The sequence below is a fragment of the Crocodylus siamensis genome, chromosome 1, assembly GCF_052110815.1.
Source record: "Crocodylus siamensis isolate JL-2025a chromosome 1, ASM5211081v1, whole genome shotgun sequence".
Classification (NCBI taxonomy): domain Eukaryota; kingdom Metazoa; phylum Chordata; order Crocodylia; family Crocodylidae; genus Crocodylus; species Crocodylus siamensis.
Window position 1 is genome coordinate 23,997,729 of NC_143395.1, and position 19,347 is coordinate 24,017,075.

General features: G+C 43.2%; 1 protein-coding gene across 2 annotated transcripts in view; it reads right to left on the reverse strand.

Moving 5' to 3' along the window:
- GREB1 (growth regulating estrogen receptor binding 1) overlaps positions 1-18,181 on the reverse strand; it is a 159,861-nt gene extending 141,680 nt beyond the window's left edge. For both annotated transcript variants that reach the window (XM_090032020.1, XM_090032003.1), the window contains exon 1: positions 18,047-18,181. The gene's annotated coding sequence lies outside the window, so the exon portion shown is untranslated. The remainder of the gene's footprint in view (positions 1-18,046) is intronic.
- Between the last annotated feature and the right edge of the window lie 1,166 nt (positions 18,182-19,347).

Consider the following 19,347-nt stretch of genomic DNA (forward strand, 5'->3'; position numbering starts at 1 on the left):
TTGTAACTTTGTCCTTTCTGTTTTGTATTTATATTGTAGTTAAAGAAGCAATCACATGAAAATACTCTTTATATGAGGGAAAAAGCAGTATGTCATTGTAAGAAATAAAATCAACAATGACACAGAGTTACATTTAGCTTCCTCAGAGGTTGATTCAGAGGCAAAACACTAGTATTAGGCTCCAATCCTACAAAGATCTGGCACCTATTTACTTAGTGCATTGTGACTGCTGTATTCAAGGGGGAAAATGAGGGTCTATAAAGATGACAGGCCTCATCTAATATTTTTGCAGGATCAGGGTATTAAATAGCACTGCTCTATAAAAAAAATTACAGAACTAGGGAGTGAAAAAGTATAACAAAGTTCACTTTTAGCATAGGTGCCACCAAAATTTCTATAATTGACAGATTGTGCCCTTTTTCATAATATCCAACCACATATTTCAAAATGCATATTAAGTTTGAACATTATCCTAATAATATTTTTTATTTCACAGAACAGCCACCCCTTTTTTTTCTAAACAAAAGTCCACTGAAGGAACAGTTAACTGGTTGTTCCTTAACCACTGAAACTGCAGAAAGAGAAGTGTAAACAGGAAATAGTTGGAATATGTACTGCCATTTGTATTGGTTTCTAAGGAAAGTCTGCTCCCTTTGAAAACTGCGAATTTCCCTTACCATTGGAGTCAATGTCTCAAGCTTACAATATATCAAATACCAGCTTCTGTTGTTTTATTCCCCATAAAGTAAAATAAACAGTTTGTTAATATTAAAAGGCATTTTTACCATGGCTGACCATGCTTCAAATAAGATCTTTGTGTCATGTTTAATTTTTCAAAAAAACCCACAGCTCTTCCTAATCCCCCATGACATGCAAGAGTGACACTAAAGAATTACTTCTTATTTTTGTATGAAAAATCAGACATGGAAAATCCTCCTTGAATGTGGGATCCGTAATTTATAGGCTTGACCAATTTGCATTTTTAGAAGCTAAAAGATTGTTTTACTGGCTAGTGCAAATGTTACCGATCTGCTTTCTTGCTGAATTAATAGCACTAGTATGGACCAACTTGCTTTCTCAGCTTTCTCAATGTTTTCCTGAAAAGAGGCCCATTACATGGCAGGGGGCAAAGGACAGAGCTAGATAACACTGTTTAGACATTTCTTTGATGTCCACAGGCATCATCCACGACAACTGACCAATAGAAACAAAAGAGCACTCTCCGGCTGCTGGAAATCCCAGCCATTCTTCTCACTACCTTTTGATATCCCAAGGCTTCTATACCCTGACCTCTGCACTCTGACACAAAGATCTTATTTGAAGCATGGTCAGCCACGGTAAAAATTCTTTCCAAATTTAGGCAATAAGCTAGGGATTTCTTTTATTTTCCATAATACCTTTGTGTCCTAGTATACCAGCTGGAATTACAATGTGATTTCAAACAAGGAGTTCGGTGGAAACGGAGTGAGGGAAACTACGTTACCCTATTTCAAAAACCATTCTCAAAAATCTCACTTTGTTTCACTAACGACTATAAAGTGGTAATAACTTTTTAATTTATGCAGAAACAATTCTTACTTTAACATGCATCTGCTAAAGCCTTTCTTTTGTTCCTAGTCCACTTCCTTTTATTTTATATACTCAAGTAATTATGTAGAGTCATATTACTATGGCTGCAGAATGGTTGAAGACATATGAATTCAAGCCCTGTTCTGGCCTTAGGCCAGAGACTGCTTCCAATCACATCAGCTGTAAAAAGGTACTTGGTTGCTTGGGTCAGAATCAGTAGCATTCTGATATAATAAAGGGCTTAGTCTGCCTGTCTGTCTGTCCCTAATGCTTTTGGGCAACTGCGCATGCACTGCAGGGAGGACCAGCAGCAATTGGCTGTGCGGGGTCCGCCTCCTCAGGCAGGGAGAGAGCATTGCAGCTTCAGACAGGGAGTTGGTTGCAAGCCCCACTGCTCCTGGGGAGGAGCCGCGGCCGCCTCAGGCAGGGAGGTGGAGGCAAGTAGGCAGTTGCAGTTGGTGCAGGGAGGAGGCGGAGGCAGGTGCGGGGGAGAGAACCGCTGCCGCCATCGCCTCAGGCTGCTCTGGGGGAGGACGCAGAGGCAGGCAGGGAGGTGGGGGGAGGGAGCTGCTGCACCGGAGACTGAAGAAGACATGCCTGTCAAGAATGATGAGCGGGGCAGGGCTCCAGCGGAGGGAGCCAAGCAGGAGGAGAGTGGTGGGTGGGTGCCACAGGGCCGGAGGTAGAGCGGCAGATGGCACAGGGCCACACGTGGAGTGACAGGGGGTGGGGGGCGCACGGGGCTGGATGCAGACCGACATGGGGGAGTTGTGCGCGGCCAGGTACACGGCGGCTGGAGCACAAGCCAGTGAGTGGCAGCGGCAGTTGCCACATACAGGCTTCTTCCCCCCACCGCCTTCCTGGGAGGTGGCGGCGGTGCAGGGTGTTGGGTGCCAGCGCTCCATCATTCTTGAGGGACAACTGGCTAGTCTATACATAATGCTAGCCACGTTGCTCTCTTGAGAGTCACTGGCTATAGAAGCTGGTGTGCCTTAGCCATGCAAACCTGAAAAGCTGCTATATTCAACAAAACTTTTTAACCATATTATTACATGTCACATTTCTTTCTGAGAGTCTGTGGTCTTTGTTAAGGCAAAAGTTCCTCTGCATAATCTAAATAATCAGGGAGCAGGAACAAATAGAAAAAAACAAAACAAAGAACAAAAACTTATGCGTCCATCTTTACAAATTATTACTTGCTTGAGTCGTTCAAATAAAACCAAGCTTGGGACTGATTCAGCTTCCACAGTAGGCAATGGGAGCTGGATTAGACCCTGAATGGATACATTCTGGGAGTATCAGGTCCTACACTAGGGGTGGGGGGGAATCTTTTTGGCAGGCATGCTACACATTAGTCCTTTATCCTCCTCGAGTGCTACTCTGATCCCTTTCCCTTACCTGGTCTGATGCTTTGCTTCCTGCTCCCTGCCATATCTGCTACTGTGCTACTTCCCCCCCCCCACTCTGTTGCGCGTCACGCACAAATGGCTGCCCATGCTGCCCACTTGTGGCACCCATGCTGCAGTTTGGCCACCCTTGCCTAGTGTTTGCTAGGTATTTGTATAACTACCCATACTAAAGATTTTTAAGTGACTTTTGCAATTTGTAGGACACTTGTCTGACTAAAAGCATGTGTAATTCTGGCCCCATTCAAATCACTGGCTATACACCAATGGACTAAAAAACGGTCAAAGGTGTCACCCAGGATGCTCGATTAAAGTGAACAAGTAATCATTCACCTGACTGGAATAAAACTACTTACTTTGGACCCAATTCTGACCTAACTCCACTTCCATGTTGGTTCAGCTCCACTGATTTTAATAATGATCTAAAACACAATCACGTGACTGAGATCGGAAACACTTTCCGTAGGTTGAAGAACAGTTAAAGGAAACCTTTCCCACAAACAGCCACGATTTGTGATACTAGCTCTCAGTTGACAAGTGCAATTGGCAGCAAGGAGACACACAGCCTAGAGAAATGGCAGAATGGGTTAGGGATTACTTGAGAGAAACTAGATGCTTTCAAGTCCACTGGGTCAGATGGGATACCCCGCAAGGTACCAAAGGAATTGTCTAATTCCAGAACCATTAGTTATCTATCTGCTTTGAGAATTCATGGAGCTTAGGTGAGGTCCCAGATAACTGGGAAAGGGCATATACAGTGTCCATCTTTAAAAAAGGAAAGGAGGAGGGTTTGGGGAATTACAGAACAGTCAGCCTCACCTTGATAACCTTGAAAGATCATGCAGCAGGTCCTCAAACAATCTATTCTGAAGCACCAAGGGGAACAAGATGAAGAGAAACAGCCAGCATAGATTCACCAAGAGCAAGTCATGTCTGATCAACCTGATTTCCTTCTATCACAAGGTAACAGGCTGTGTAGATGGGGAAAAGTAGTGGATGTGATATACCGTGACTTTAGCAAAGGTTTTGATATTGGTTGCCCATGACTTTCTTGTTAACAAGCTAAGAGAACAGAGACTAGATAAAAGTATTGTGATGTGGCTACCTAACTCACTGGATCATTGTGGAGGGCACAAGTACTCATCGATGGTTAAATGTCTAGCTGGGAGGAGGTATCAAGCAGAGTTTCCCAGGGGTCTATCCTGGGTTCAGTACTGTTCAGTCGATTCATTAATGATTTGGATAATAGCAATGAGTTCATGCTTAGCAATGTTGTGTGTCACAGGGCATTGAAGTGCCCTGCTCCTAGGAAGAAGGACAGGTGCCGGTTGCCAGGGCAACCACAGTTGGTCAGCTGACCAGAAGGGGGCAGGGCCTGGCCTATATAAACAGCCCAGGCTGAGGCCAAGCAGGCAGTTCTCCACTAACATCCCAGGGAGAAGGAGCTCTGCTAGAGTATACAGCCTAGAGCAGCTTGGTGGCCTGAACAGCTTCGGTTCACGAAGACTGGGAGGAGAAACCCCTGGTAGGGATTTGAGTGAGGTTTAGCCAGAGGGCTAGAGTTTGTGTTTTAGCCAGGAGGCTTGGTTTTGAGTTGTAGCTGACTGGCTTATGGTTTTGCTTTGTTGTTACACTGGAGGACTGGGTGAGGCTATAAGGGGTTGGAGGAGGCCTCCTGGGGCTCCGCATGGGTGAGGAGACCCCGGTGCCAGAGAGGGCACAGCATTAAGGGGGTACTGACCCCAGCCCTGAGAAGGGGCACAGTGGATTAGGGGCCAGGTAAGGCTGAGGCTGCCTGAGCCGTACAGGAATTGTAAACCTCAGAGGGGCTTGGGTTAAGGCCCAAGGAGGGGATTCGGGGCCAGGCATGGCTATGGCCACCTGAGCCCAATTGCGGGGAAAAGGCCCCAGTGCTGGCAGCAGCCGTGGGGAAAAGGCCCCAGTGCCGGCAGCAGCCGCGGGAGAAGCCAGGGAGCCCCAGGGAGGGCGCATGAGCGAGGAGCCCCAGGGAGGGCACACGAGCGAGGAAGGACTGGTATGGGCCCAGCCTAGAGAGGCCTGGGAGCATCCATGGGGAGCGCGGGAGACTGTAAGGAAAGAGGCCAGACGGCGTCCACGAGGGCAGGCAACAGTAATCAACTAGACAATGTCTGGGACATCTGAGAGGCTTGGGGCGTGGTATTAGGGGTGGTAGGAGCCATGCATAGCCCTTGAGAAGGGAGTGCACAGAATCACCATAGACAGGGCAGAGGCTGGAGTACACCAAGGCACCGTGCCAAGGAGGATAAAAGGCAGCCTCCCGTAATATTTTTATCATCAAAGACGTGGCAGGCGAGAACAAGGGTGAATGGACACTAACTTGGCACGGTAGGGGGTGCCAGGAGAAATCACAGCCGCTCCTAGGCCCTGCCCCATGACATTGTGGATGACAACAAGTTGAGTGGAGTTCCAGTTACTCTGGAGGGTAGGTCTAGAATCCAACTAGGGTTATTTAGTGTGGAGAAGAGACAACTGAAGGAGGGATTTGATAACAGTCTTCAAATGCCAGAATAATGATTATAGACAGGATGGAAATAAGCCTCATATGTTCTGTGTCCATAGGGGACTAGGATGAATGGCCTCAGACTGCAGCGGAAGAAATTTAGGTTAAAGATTAGGGAGAACTTTCTACTATGAGGTTGGTTAAGCAGTGGAACAAGACACCTGGAGAAGATTTGGAATCTCCATCCATGAAAATGTTCAAGAGCAGGTTAGATACGTGGGACTGGAATAAGTTAGGGACAATCCTGCCCTTGAACAGGGGCCTGGACTAGATGACTTTCTGAGGTCCCTTCCATACTTTCCTATGATCTCTTAGACTCCATATATGCTATATATCATATGGCTCCATATATACAAAAATATTGTTGTTGCAGGAAAACTGGAAATTCTTTAAGTAAAATATCCACTAACACTTGCAGGGGCCATATTTTTTTATTCTTCTTTTGTGAAAAGTTGCCTCATTTCCCTCACTTTGTTAGATTTAGGTCACCACATGTGGGGTCAGGAAAGAAATTGACCCCATGGCCAGACTGGTATGAACTGTAGATGATTTTGCCTTCCTCTGCAGCAGAGACTGTGGCCCTCTTCCTTGGATCTCTTGAGCATATTTTAACAACTCTTTCAGCAGCAGCACACTAACTACTGTTGCCCTTCTGTTTTACCTGTGGAAGGTTAGGGTGCTATGCCTTGTGGCTGTGTGACAGGGTTGACTGTGGAGTTTTAGTAATAGGTTGGACAAGAATTTGTATGGGATGGTTTGGATAGGGATGATCCTTCCAACACAAATCCCTTCCAACCCGAATATATTTCTATTTAAGCAAAAGACAAAAAAGTGATGCTGGTTACTGTCGAAGAGTTATGCTTCTCTCCTTTTTATGGGGGTTGTAAATTGAATGCAACAATGAAACAAGTGTGGCATATCTATAGAGAGAGGGAAATAATTTTGAAGCAATTTAAAACTTATCCTTCTTTCAGATCCATATCAATACAGACATACAAATACAAGCTGGTATACATTCTTAAGGAATATAGACCTCAGAAAATATTTTTCATGGCTGGATGAATGTATATTATCAAATCTAGACCTTTGTAAATCAAAAAACTGAATTATGTGGGGGTCCCTTCCAGACCTACTTCTTTATGATCCTAAGACCTTAAGATCAGATCCTCGATGATAGCAGGGGCCTGAACATCTTAGAGGATCTCCAGATTATTATTCAACTATCCATGTGCATCATCCATTTCTAGTCCAAAATTAGGGATTGTTTTTGGCAACAGGAGGCAGTGAAATGTTCTGCGTAATCTACTCCCCAATGGGAAGCAGCATAGCTGCCCTAGAAGGGTGCTGCAAGTGAGTGAATTAGCTCTCTCTGAGGCAGAGGAAGAAGATACAGAGCTAGTCCAGATAATTATACTATGATGCCTTAAGCACAAAGCAATGTAGCCATGTTAAAAGTAGAACTGCCCCAGGCCAATTAGCACTCCCTCTCAGCTAATTAACCCACTGTCAGTGCTGCAGGAAGGCAGCTACAGCATACTATTTCTGGTTCCAGCTACATCCTGGTTCATAGGTCTCACAAAGCTAATCTGACCCTCCACCCATGTGTTTGATATTAGTTTGGAGTAAAAGCTGATCTGCAGTAGCTTAGCCCTCACTGAAAAAAAGCAGATCCTGCAGAGCAGTTGATGCAGGCTAATGCCATGCTCTTCTTCTCTTATGGTAATTTGTTTGTGTGTCCTGACACAGTCAAATCAATCCAAAATACTGTGTGGACACATTTCCATATAGGAGTGATTTATTTTAGGTTTACTCAAACCTGTCTTTTTTCCTGTAAACTAAATTCAGATAAGCCACTCCTTTGCCAGCACAAGACCACATCTACCTGGGAACACTCAGGAAAGTTCAGGCAATCAACTAATGGCTTGATGTCGTTTTGTGAAAGTACAACATAGTCTAAAGTGGATGTGCTCATTTAGGATATATATCATGAGCATCCCTGGGTATACCATCTGTAACTGTGCCCACATACTCTTGGACTAGATTAATTATATCTGTTTAAAGGCCCACTCAAATTATACCAGCATAACTTCCTTGTGTTGACAAGTCCCAAGCTCCATTATCCACAGCTGCACAGGTAGGACTGGCAAGACTGAAGTGTTGGATCTCATTCTTATTGAGGTCAATGATAATCTTTAATAATTGTTTGTCTGAGTCTGTTTGTGCCTGAGGCACTGACCAGATGACAATATTCTTCTGGCGTATCTTTTGACATGAGCTGCTTTGCTTCCAAACAAATGATCTCACCTTGTGTCTTCTTCAGATAGAATTCACGGATTCATTGGGAGCTGACGTGGCCACACTGTGAGTGCATTTGCTATGGCTTCTAACTCTTGACCTCTGGGCTTCCAACCACTCTCCCCAGTGTCCAGGCCACCAGAGCAGGATACTTCCATCAGTCACCAGAATGCTATCATCCACATGCCAGCAGTTAGCAAAGCAAATTAAGCAGAGGGAAGCTCCCAAGAAATGTGTTAGTGTCATGACCAAGATGAAGAAGCTGAGGCAAAATTGCAAAAATTGCAAAGACAGATATAAGTCCTCTAATAATGTTTCCAGTATACATCCAGGCTATGAAAAGCTGGGTTGGATATTTGCCAAAGAGACCATCACAAAAGGCCAATATATCTGGGACAGTTTGGCCACAGCCTGTATTGAGGCAGACCTCAATTCAGAAACTATGCAGGCAATCATGGTTTTCAGCTAGGGTGACTTCCCATTATCCTGAACAACCAAGATACCCTCTATGTGCACCTAGCAATTTATGCAGCTGCAGATGACAACAGACACAGCTGCAGATGACACTAGAGACCCAATCAAAGACACTCTCCAAGATTCAGATGAAAACACAGAGTGACAGTGCTCCAGAAGGGATTTATCCAGTAAGTAATAAGTGCTGTATTTCAATTATCTATTCTGGTACTGTAACAAGGAATTTAAAAAATGTTCTATCAGATTCTGCCTATGTGCTGTTATGTCTGGTGGCTATTGCTACAGTGGAAAGCAGAGGCAACCATTTTTGCATTACGCTGTTAGTTCTCTATTTGTCCAGGTTTTCTCTAGTTCCTAGAGCACACCCAAAGGAATAATTAATTTAGAAATTAAACAGCTGAAAGCTACAATGTGTTTAAAAAATATTTAATCCCTGAGCTGCAAACCAAAACACTTCACCCACAATAGTCTTCTCCATGCTGCTTGATGATTTACTTTTCCTACCCCCTGAATTGCCTTTGCCCATACCTAGCCATGCATAACACTACAAATTGTATCTGAGGAAAAATTATTGTAGCAAAAGAAGATACAAGAAATATATCAATAGAAAATGCACAGAGGAGCAGTATCTACCCAATGCATTGGCTTTTGTAGATTTGAAAATTGTAAATATTTATAAAATTAAAGAAAATAAATTGGCCATTTGATGTTACAGAGGGGTTTTAGGCATTTGTAGTTGCTGGGATTATATAAAAGTGCCTATTCAGCTCTTACCAAGCTCTCATGTGTCAGACTATATTGCACTGCTAAACTCATTACAAAATGTTCATCATGCCTGCAAAATACTATATATCTCCCCATGCAATTTGCTACAATTACACATTCAAAATAAAAATGATAAAATTATAAAATTCAGCTAAAACTAAAAATGGGAATTTTAGACAAAGCTAGTTATCTAATTTGACACAGTCCTGACTTCTGCAGCTGATCAGGACAGCTTATTTCTCCTGTCCAAATGCACAGAATCATTCATGTCCATAGAGATTTTGAGGTGAAAACCGACATTTTTATTGCCTAATAGAGAAGCGGCATTCTAAAGAACTTTACATCATGGGTTATAATGGAAAAAACTAACATTAATTTTAATGAAAGTACTACAGTGATCAAATAGTCACTGTGGCTTCATACAGACATTTGGGGAGGTTAGGGGGAGGTTTGATCGCTTTAAAAATGGTCACTGAATCTAAGGTAAGTGGGGGGGGGGCTAGTAGAGAGGTTCACAGAATCACAGTATCATAGAAAATCAGGGTTGGAAAGGACCTCAGGAGGTCATCTAATCCAGCCCCCTGCTCAAAGCAGGACCACCCCCAACTAGATGACTCCAGTCAAGGCTTTGTCTAGCCAGGCCTTAACCTCCACGGTTGGAGGTTCCACAACCTCTCTAGGTAACCTGTTCCAGTCTTTCACCACCTTCCTAGTGAGAGAGTTTTTCCTAATATCCAACCTAAACTTCCCTTGCTGCAACTTCAGACCATTGTTCCTTATTCTGTCATCTGTCACCACTGAGAACAGTCTAGCCCCATCCTCTTTGGAACCCCCTTTCAGGTAGTTGAAGGCTACTATTAAATCCCCTTTTAAGTCTTCTCTTCTGCAGACTAAATGAACCCAGTTCCCTCAGCCTGTCCTTAGAAGTCATGTGTCCCAACCCCCTAACCATTTTCATTGCTGTCTGCTGGACTCTCTCCAATGCATCCACATCCTGCCTGTAGTACCAAAACTGGACACAGTACTGTGTCCAGATGTGGCCACACCAGCATTGAATAGAGCAGAATAATTACTTCTCTCAATCTACTGGCAACACTCCTACTAATGCAGCCCAGTATGCCATTAGCCTTCTTGGCAACAAGAGCACATTGCTAACTCATATCCATCTTATTGTCAACTGTAACCCCCAGGTTCTTTTTTGCAGAGCTGCTGCTTAGACAATTAGTCCCCAGGCTGCAGCAGTGCATGGGTTGGGGGGATCAGGGAGGCAAGAAGGCTCAGATGGGGTCCACAGGGGTGGGGAGCGTCAGAAGAGCAAGCGGCATCCACAAGGGAGATTGGGAAGGGATCGGGGAGGTTCTGCAGGGGACTGGAGGAGCAAGCAGAGTCTGTGGGGAGAGCAAGGGTGCAGGCAGGATCCATGGGAGGGATTGCTGGGGCAGGCAGGATCCGCAGGGATCCAGTGAAGACTGGGGAGGCAAGTGAGGTCTACGGGGGAATTAGGGAGCAGGCAGGGTTTGCAAGGAGAATTGGGGGGTCTGGTAGAATCAGGGGGGTTCATGGGGTCTGCTGGGGGGGTCTCTGGGGGATAAAGCAGGGGGCCAGAGGGCTAAAAACAGCCTGGTGCCAGACCAGTAGGTAGGAAAAGTGGCTGGACTTTCCCACCCCAACGACTGTGCTGGGAACTATACAGAAGTTCAGGAAAGTTAGATCAGTCTAAAAATGGCCAACCCACTCTAGGTTAAACTATCTCAGAGGTAGGGTTAACTAAGATCAGATCAACCATTTTTAGACTGATCTACCCTTCTTGAAAATTGAGTACAATTTGTATTTAGATGGACTTAACAAGGGATCTAAGCATAAGGTGTACACATGGGAGATCTAAGATAGACTGAGTGGCCATTTTGGATGCCATCTAATCTACCCCTAACCTCCCCAAACTTCTGTATGTACCTCTGTGTAACCACAGAAAATACCAGTTCCAGTTTCTGCTGATGAATTTTGAGGCTTTGGGCTTTCAATGTAAAATGCTGACACTGTAATAGCCAAAGCAATCTCTAACTTGTGCACTGCTAAGTTCTATAACCTAGAACAGGGCAACTCTCTCAAAAGCAGTACACATTTCCATAACAAAATCAACAGTGCAGCTTCAGGGTGGTGATTTTCCACTATTCTGATTGGCAATATCTCTGGAACAACCTATATAACCATCTCACAAGAAGGAGATAAGTGGGGCCAGGAGGAAGAGAACATGCTAGAGGGTTTGTAGTTCAATGAGATGGCTCAATGAGGATTCTAGCCTGGACTCTTGCTCTCAGTGAGGCAGCAACCTCCCCACTGTGCTCCATCTATTTTATCCACAGACTATTAAATGCAAGGAATAGTGAATTATCTTCAAAAACCATACTTGAGGGGAGTTTGGGTGATACTTAATCTGTGGCATGGCAGTTAGAACATGGTGATGGGAAATCAGAATAAAGTTTCAACACTATCAGTGACAGTTCTCCTGTCTTCTGGGTAGCGCCCTAACCACTTAGCTTTTGGAGCTAAAACATAGAGTTCCTGCCTTCTCATTTTTTCTGGACCTTAAGGGCAGCATATACACCTGCATAGCTACATACCTGCCCAGCCAGTGTGTAGCCTAGTGAGTATGTCCACAATGCACGGGCAATAAAATTGCAAACATTGCTTAAATGTTAAAATACTACTTATCTGGCTGCACAAGTGTCATTTAGCTACATAAAAGGGAACAGAATTCTGCCCCATTGCACTACCTCAGTATAACTTCTCCAAAAGCCTAAAAAAGTTAAGAGTTTTTTCAGTTTTCTTATTTGTCTTTTCCTTTATTTATAATTTCCCTTTCTCTTCTTCTCTTTTCCCATTCATTTGTTTCAGTGTTGAACAGTAGTATTCAAATTCCAGCCCATGGGCCAGATTCAGAGTATGGAGCCATGTCATCCAGCCTGTGGTAATCCCCACAGGTCCAGAAATTTGGCAGTAGGGAAGCAGTAGCAGTATTAATTGTTCCCAGAGCTGTGGTAATTAATGTTGCCACCATTCCCCCACTGCTAGATTTCCAGACCCAGGGGGTAGCTCACATGACGTGGCCCTGCATGGCAGATCATACCGGCATGTGAGGTCATGTCACAGCTGAACTTGGCACCTGGGGGCAGGCTGGTGCATGGAGTTGTGCTGTGGTCAGAACTGGCATGTGGAGGTACTCCAAATCACAACCACAGACTGAATCTGCACTGGATCAGGCCCATGGATGGACCCTGCATGCAGGATCCAGCCCCCAGACCAGGCCCATGCCACTCATCTGACCCAAGGGCAATAGTGGTTGAGCACCACTGCTTTAAGAGGTTCATTGGATGAAGTTCCTCAGTCCAAAAAACAATGGTCTAAGTTATAGGTTCCCAAACTTTTTCTTATTCCGTACACCCTCCAGATTTACTAGCTGCCCGCATACCCCTACCAGCATACAGTTTATATTTTAACCCCTTAAATGCTATTTATTATTATAATGAAAATTAAATCTGCCATTACACAATTTTTCACATGTACCCCCAGAGTTGTCCCGTGTACCTCCCCCAGTGCATACCACCATTTCACCATTTCTCCCATGTAACCCCCAGTGCATACCACAGTTTGGGAACCTGTGGTCTAGGTCAAACTATGGCATGTAAGCCAGATCTTGGCCATGGACCAACATTACTTGGCCCACAGGGCTCCTCACCAGTCCAGAAACTGTAGCAGGGGAGCAGTGGCAATGTTAATATGGTTGTAGAGGAATGGCGGCAGCCTTTGCTCCCCTGTCACCTAATTTCTGGACCAGTGGGGATTCCTACAGGCTGGATGACATGGCCCTGCAAGCCAGAGTATGCCAGCAGACAGGGCTAGGCTGCAGCCAGATCCAGTGTGCCAGGCCAGCACACTGGTTTACACCCATGGACTGACCCCAGGCACAGGTTCTGGTCCACAAGACCAGATAGGTTGAGCAACACTGGTTTAGATACATCTTTACAGAACATTTAGTTGCATGTCTAAACAGATCTAGCCCAAACCAAACCTCACTGACAAATACACATCACAATGAGTTTTGGTTCAGGACCTTAATAAGAATATCCTTGTCACTGTTGTCAAATTATAAATGTCTTTAGAAATAAAAGATGCTCACAGCACTGATGTTTAGCACAGTGAGCAACAATTTCATTGCTTCCATAACTAAAAATAACAACACCAAATGTCCTACAAGGACAACATAATTGTAAAATATGTGAGGATTAAATTTTTCAACTGAAAAAAAAATCACACTTAAAAATCATAAAAACTAGTGCAGAAAGGGACATCAATATGTCACCTAGTTCAACCTCTCTGATGAAGGCAGGATCATCACAGACTAAACCATACCAATCAAGTGTTTTTCTAACCTCCTCTTAAAATTGCCAAGGATAGACATTCCACAACCAGTTCCAGTGCTTAACTGCTCTCACCCTCAGAAAATGCTAAGTACTACTGTTAGAAGTAATACCCCCACAAAAAACAGAACTTGAGATATCCAAGAATATTATATCTACTTTTCTCTTTGCCCATGTTTCCACCTTGTACATGGGACATCGTTTTTTCTCTGACCAGTTTTACTGTTTATTCATTACAGCCCACTCATACACTAGCAGAAGGAGAGACAGAAAAATGTGATTCCAAGACTATTAGGGCTGTCAAACACTTAAGAAGTTTGATCGCAATTAAGCAGTTGCATGATATAAAAAAATGAGTCACAATTAATCACAATTTTAATCACACAGCTAAAAACTCAAAATTATGTGCATAAAAACTCAAAAGTTTGCAAAATTATGCAGGTACTGTGTATGGGGGGAGGGGGAATTTGTGAAGGTGAGGGAGGCTGTGGGCGTGTGTCTAAGGTTTGAAGCCCGAGGAGGGGAGGTCCCCACACGCCCTGGCAGGACGCAGGTTACTGTGATTCTGGAATGAGGGGCAGCAGCAGGGCTGGGTGTGCTGTGGCTTAGGAGTGAGGGGCAGACAGACGCACATATACAGACAAATGCACACACACAGACAGACACACACACAGACAGAGCTTCCTGTAGGTAAGTCTGTGGAGAGAAGGGGCATGGGGGAGGGAATGGGCAGGGGGGCAGATTGAGGCCCCCATGGTGAGGAAGGGAGTGGGGCTGGGGCAGAGGCACGCACTGGGGTGAATGGGACTCAGGGCCAGGGCAGGTCATGGGATGGAGCCATGGGTGACTTGTCCAGGGTTTCGGGGGGGCCAGCTCCATGCCGCTGTGTGCGCCCCTGGGGAAAGCCTGGGGGGGCATGTGCCCCCCGGATTGGTTTGTGGGGCAGAGGCAGGATGCACACTGTGGGTTGGGGCTCTGCGCTCTGCTGCCTTTGCCCCAGGAGTAATTAACCACATTTGCAGAGCAACTGTATCATTTACTATGGTCTAGAAGAGAAAAAGAAAGGATTTTGAGGGAAAAAAAAGTTATTCTATTAAATAAACATGTCTAAAATTAGTTACACAAAGTCTTTTAATGACCATTTATGGTGACTCTTATTCACACGATTGTTTCTATCCTTAGAATCACAACTATGAAGTACAACATGCTTTATTTTTGAATTAAGGTGAAAAAGTGTGACAGATCACTTATCATCGGGGATCCATGATTAAAATGAAACACCATTATAGATGGTGGTATATAATATATATACCTATACATTAGTGGCTTTTCATTTTAATCATGGAAAACTGGATTTTGGGTTACTTTTTTTAATCCAAAAATTGGGGATTTTTTTATCAGAGAAAAAACAGGATCCCTGCGTATCACATTCTCTGTTCAGACTTCATTTACTAGAAGAGTCACAATCAATAGTAAATAAAAAAAAATATTTCCTTTCAAAAGGTAATTATGCTACTATTGTTACCATATTTCAGGATCTGCCAGCATTTCTTTTTTGAACAAGCACCACCTTTAAGAGTTCATAACTCAATGGTAACAATTTGTCTTAGACTGAAAATGTGATATGAAAATCCCCTAAAATACATATAAAAAACCCCTAATTTTTCTACTTTGCTGTGGAGGACTTCATGCAGACGTGTTTAAGTTGTTCAATGCAGGCACATTATGTGCTAGTCCCTGCAGACATGTGTACATGTGCACACAGAACAAAAGCATTCAATTAGATGAAGTTTACCAATTTGGAGAAGCATTTTATGTACTTGCCATTTTAAAACACCTTAAAAGGAAAGCTTTGGAAGTGAGGGGCCCTTAATGTTGAAAAAGTCCTCATTTAAAAAACAAAAAAGCAAAAAGAAGTCCTTAATAAATAACAAAGGCAAAAAGAAGTCCTTAAATGACTAATTCACAAGAGAAACTTTTCTCATATTTACTACACTATTCATATCATCCTAAGCCAATTCCGTAGGTAATAACATCTTGCAATATTTGAAAAATTATGAAGTATCCCATCAGAAATCGACATCCCATCAGAAATCGACATCCCTAAAGACTTAAAATATAGAGACAAGTAGACAAGATTTGGTTTAGCAGAATAATTTCTAAAAAAAATATATACGTACATACTTAACAGACCAAAAAATACAGGCATTCTCAACTGAATTACAACAACAAAAAAGGAGCCAACAGGTACCAACAGCATGGTGTCAGACTGACATCCACAGAAGCAATAAAGTTCAGAAGAATGAGTAAAATTCCATCCCTAAGACGTTCTATTCTGCTTCTGTGGTTATGTGATCTCCCATCAGGGCCTGATCTCACACCACAAGATTGATCCAAAGCCCACTGAAGTAGATGACATGTGTCCTACCAGCTTCAAGGAGCTTTGTATCAGACCCTATGAAGTAAAACAATAAAACATACATTCCTGCGTAATATTATTCATATATAGCTAATCACAGCTAATCACAGTCTAACCAGGAGGTGTCACAATAGAGCTAATTAAGAAGAGTCAGCTTTCAGTAGAATTGACTTGCTATTATGAGTTAAAGTCAGATCTTAATGTTATTTTACTGTGGTGTCATTATATGTATCACAGTTATGCCCTTTCAAAGTCAGAACATTTGGTTTCCAAAAATGAAACAGTAAAAAATCTAAACTAGTTTACTAGCAAGAAACTTAAAGCCATTTTGCATTCAAAATTGTTTATTTCATTAGAAATCAGATCACCATAAAACTTTCAAAACATGTATTCATAAGGGGTTGTTCATAGAACAAGAGGGCGCATGGTTTTCTTGCACTCAGTAAAACCAAAGCAGAATCAAACAAATAAATAAACAAGACACTCTTCATTCTGTGTTAAATACAGGTTGGAGGGTAGGAGGGAGCCTGGTGGTTTCCTAGATAAAAGGCATAATCCATTTTGAGTGGAGTCAATAACAAAACTCCCACTGACTTCAAGGAAGCATGACCAGGCCCAAAGTCACACTCATATATTTATTGTTTTAAAGAGGTAATAAACTGTGAGTCCTGAAATAACAATTAATGTGGTCATAAAAGCTGGTGAAAGAAAAGTCCCATTGTTGTGAATTAAGTGGCTCCTCTTTTCTTCAGTCCTTGTTCACAGATTTTAGGAAAGATCAGAAACTGAAAAAAGAACAATATAAAACCTGATACTGATCACACTTATGTTGGTGTCAACAGATTTACACAAATGTAAGAGAAGTCAGCATCAGACCTATCACCTCCAAGCTCACCAAGACAGCAGAGAGTGACAACTCAATCATCCTGGCACCCCCACCTCAAATCACTTTACAGCAGTTCTGCAATCTAATCTGGGCCCTTTACCTTAATTTCTCCCATTTCTAGATTGCAGACTGAAACCATTTGCTGGTTTCTTGAGGAAGAAGTACAAGAAACTTCCAAAGGGCCCAAATATTTCAAGTTCACTTTTTGAACCTTATTTCATTCTTTCATAATGAAAACAGAAATACAGTTCCCAGATAACCTTGTTAATAAGACATGAAACAAATGCTAGATTCCCTAATAACTGCCCAGTTCTTGGAAAGTTTCATAACATTTAAATGTAGAACCATATGTTACTGTTACTCATTTTCACTTCCAGATGTGTTCACAATGTACTAGGTGCTGGACAAACACCAAAGAAGGGGCAACATCTACCCCACAGAGGAAAATAAACAAGCATGGCAGAGTGCATGGAAAAAGGGACCAAGCTTGTTAATAGAGATTTGACTTCCTTCACCCCAGCTTCATCCAACATTAAGAAATCTTCATATGTAGACCAATAGAAACAGCTGTTTCTTTGGATCAGTAACCAAAATAATATAATTTTTAAAAATTAATTTTGGATCAACCCAAAATATTTCTTTCCTCACTAAACCTAAAAAAATCTGAAGGTGGAACTAAATATTTTCTTCAGTCAAAACCAAATCACTGTTTAGATGTGCTTAAATCATCATAATTAACATCAAATGTAGCTCAATTTGGAAATGAAACATCAGACTAAATTTAAAAAACAAAACATGCTATTAGAATACGTCAAAACCTAATATGTCAGTTTTGAAATTTTTCATTTATTTTTGTTTTACCCCAAGCCTTATGCCAAAGCTATATGAATTCACAATAACTTACACAGCCTTAAACCTGTATTTTATTCATCCAGAACATTTCACCAAGCCTATTTCTAAGTTTGTTCCTTATGTTTCAGATGGGACAGCATTTGTCCTTCTGCTCACCCCTCCTCATGTACGGAGAGCTGGGACAGAAGCTGCCCACACTGGGATATTCCTAGTTGATAAGAATCTCTGACCTGTTCCCTTACTCCCCCCCACCCCCTTACTCTGTTGCTCACACTTCCTTATTCTTCCTCTGAGGAGTGCAAGTTCCACTTATCCCTTTCCCTGGCTATTTCCAGGTGCTGCTAATCTTTCCTCTGTGCTGCTGCTGTTTCTCCTTGTTTCTGGCAGACTCTACAGATTTACAAGTCGAAGGGATCTTACCTCCGACTCCCTCTTTGTTGCTCTGTCTGCGACCACGTTGGGAACAGGGAGTGATGGATATTAGGGACGACTAAGACTTCCCTTGCTGCTAACAGCCTGTTGTGGAGAGATAGAGATGCTGCTTTCTCCTCCCTCCCTTTCTCTCAGCCTCCTCCTCCTCCTCCTGCCTCCTCCCTCCCATACACACAGTCTAGCTTTGTCTGGGTTCCAGTACAACAAACCACCTCTCACCATCAGCTGCCCTGGGGATGAAGAGCACAAATTACTGCTACCCTTGCAGCCCCTTTCCTCCTCTCCCCTGCTTCCCACTGCACATGGTATCTTCCCAAACAGATCTGCCTAATTTGGCTCTAGGGTCTGCACAATTTCAGTCGCTGTAGGAGGCAAAGAGTTGTCAGGGTAAGAAGGTGAATAAGACATAGGAAATCTAAAGAACTGGAAGCATGTGTGTGTGTGCACACACGCATGTGTGTGCAAGAGTGCGTATGCGTGCATGCACAGGTGTGCATGCGTGTGTCTGTATGTGTGTGTGTGATGTACATGATTTATAGTGGTCAAAACCTCCACTGGAAATTATCTTTGTAGATCTGTACAAATCAGAGAGATACCTGAAATCATCCAAGTTGTATATGTTTATCCTGCGTTGCTTGTTTACCTTTTCTTTCCTTTGGGGGGGAGGGAGGGAACTAAGTTTCTAATCTTTTTCCTTTCAGGGATAAACAAGAAAAGCTAAACCAAATGATTATGCAAACCACGCACTAAGACTGAAAACTTGTCTCTCAGTTTTCCTAAGGATCACAGGATATTCACAGTCCCTTCGAAATAGGAATGAATAACAGTTGTGGAAGTGTGGAAAATGATAGTTATAAATTCTTTCCTTTCTGATGTCTACATTGTATATATGTCACTCTTTCATAGTATCTGATAAAGCGAGCACAGGCACAAAACCTTATGCCAGACATCTCTGATTTAGTTAATCTGTAAAGTGCAAATGTACCCTTTCACCCTGTCCCGGGATGGGGAACCAAACCCCAGAGTCACGGTGGGCCGGGGTGGCAATTAGACACGGTAACAGGCCGGGTTCTATTGGCTATGGAGAACTGAGGCACGGGAAGCGTAGCGGTTTCTCAAACAAGTTGTGAATTTATTTGACTTACGCTTAGGTGCGTAGGAGAACGATGTCTTCAGTTACAGTTTACAACAACAACAACAAGAACAACAAAGGGGTCTGTTGGCCCACGAGGTTCAGTCAAAGACCTAGTCCCAGGGCTGGTCAACAGCTCATTGAGTGGATAACACAA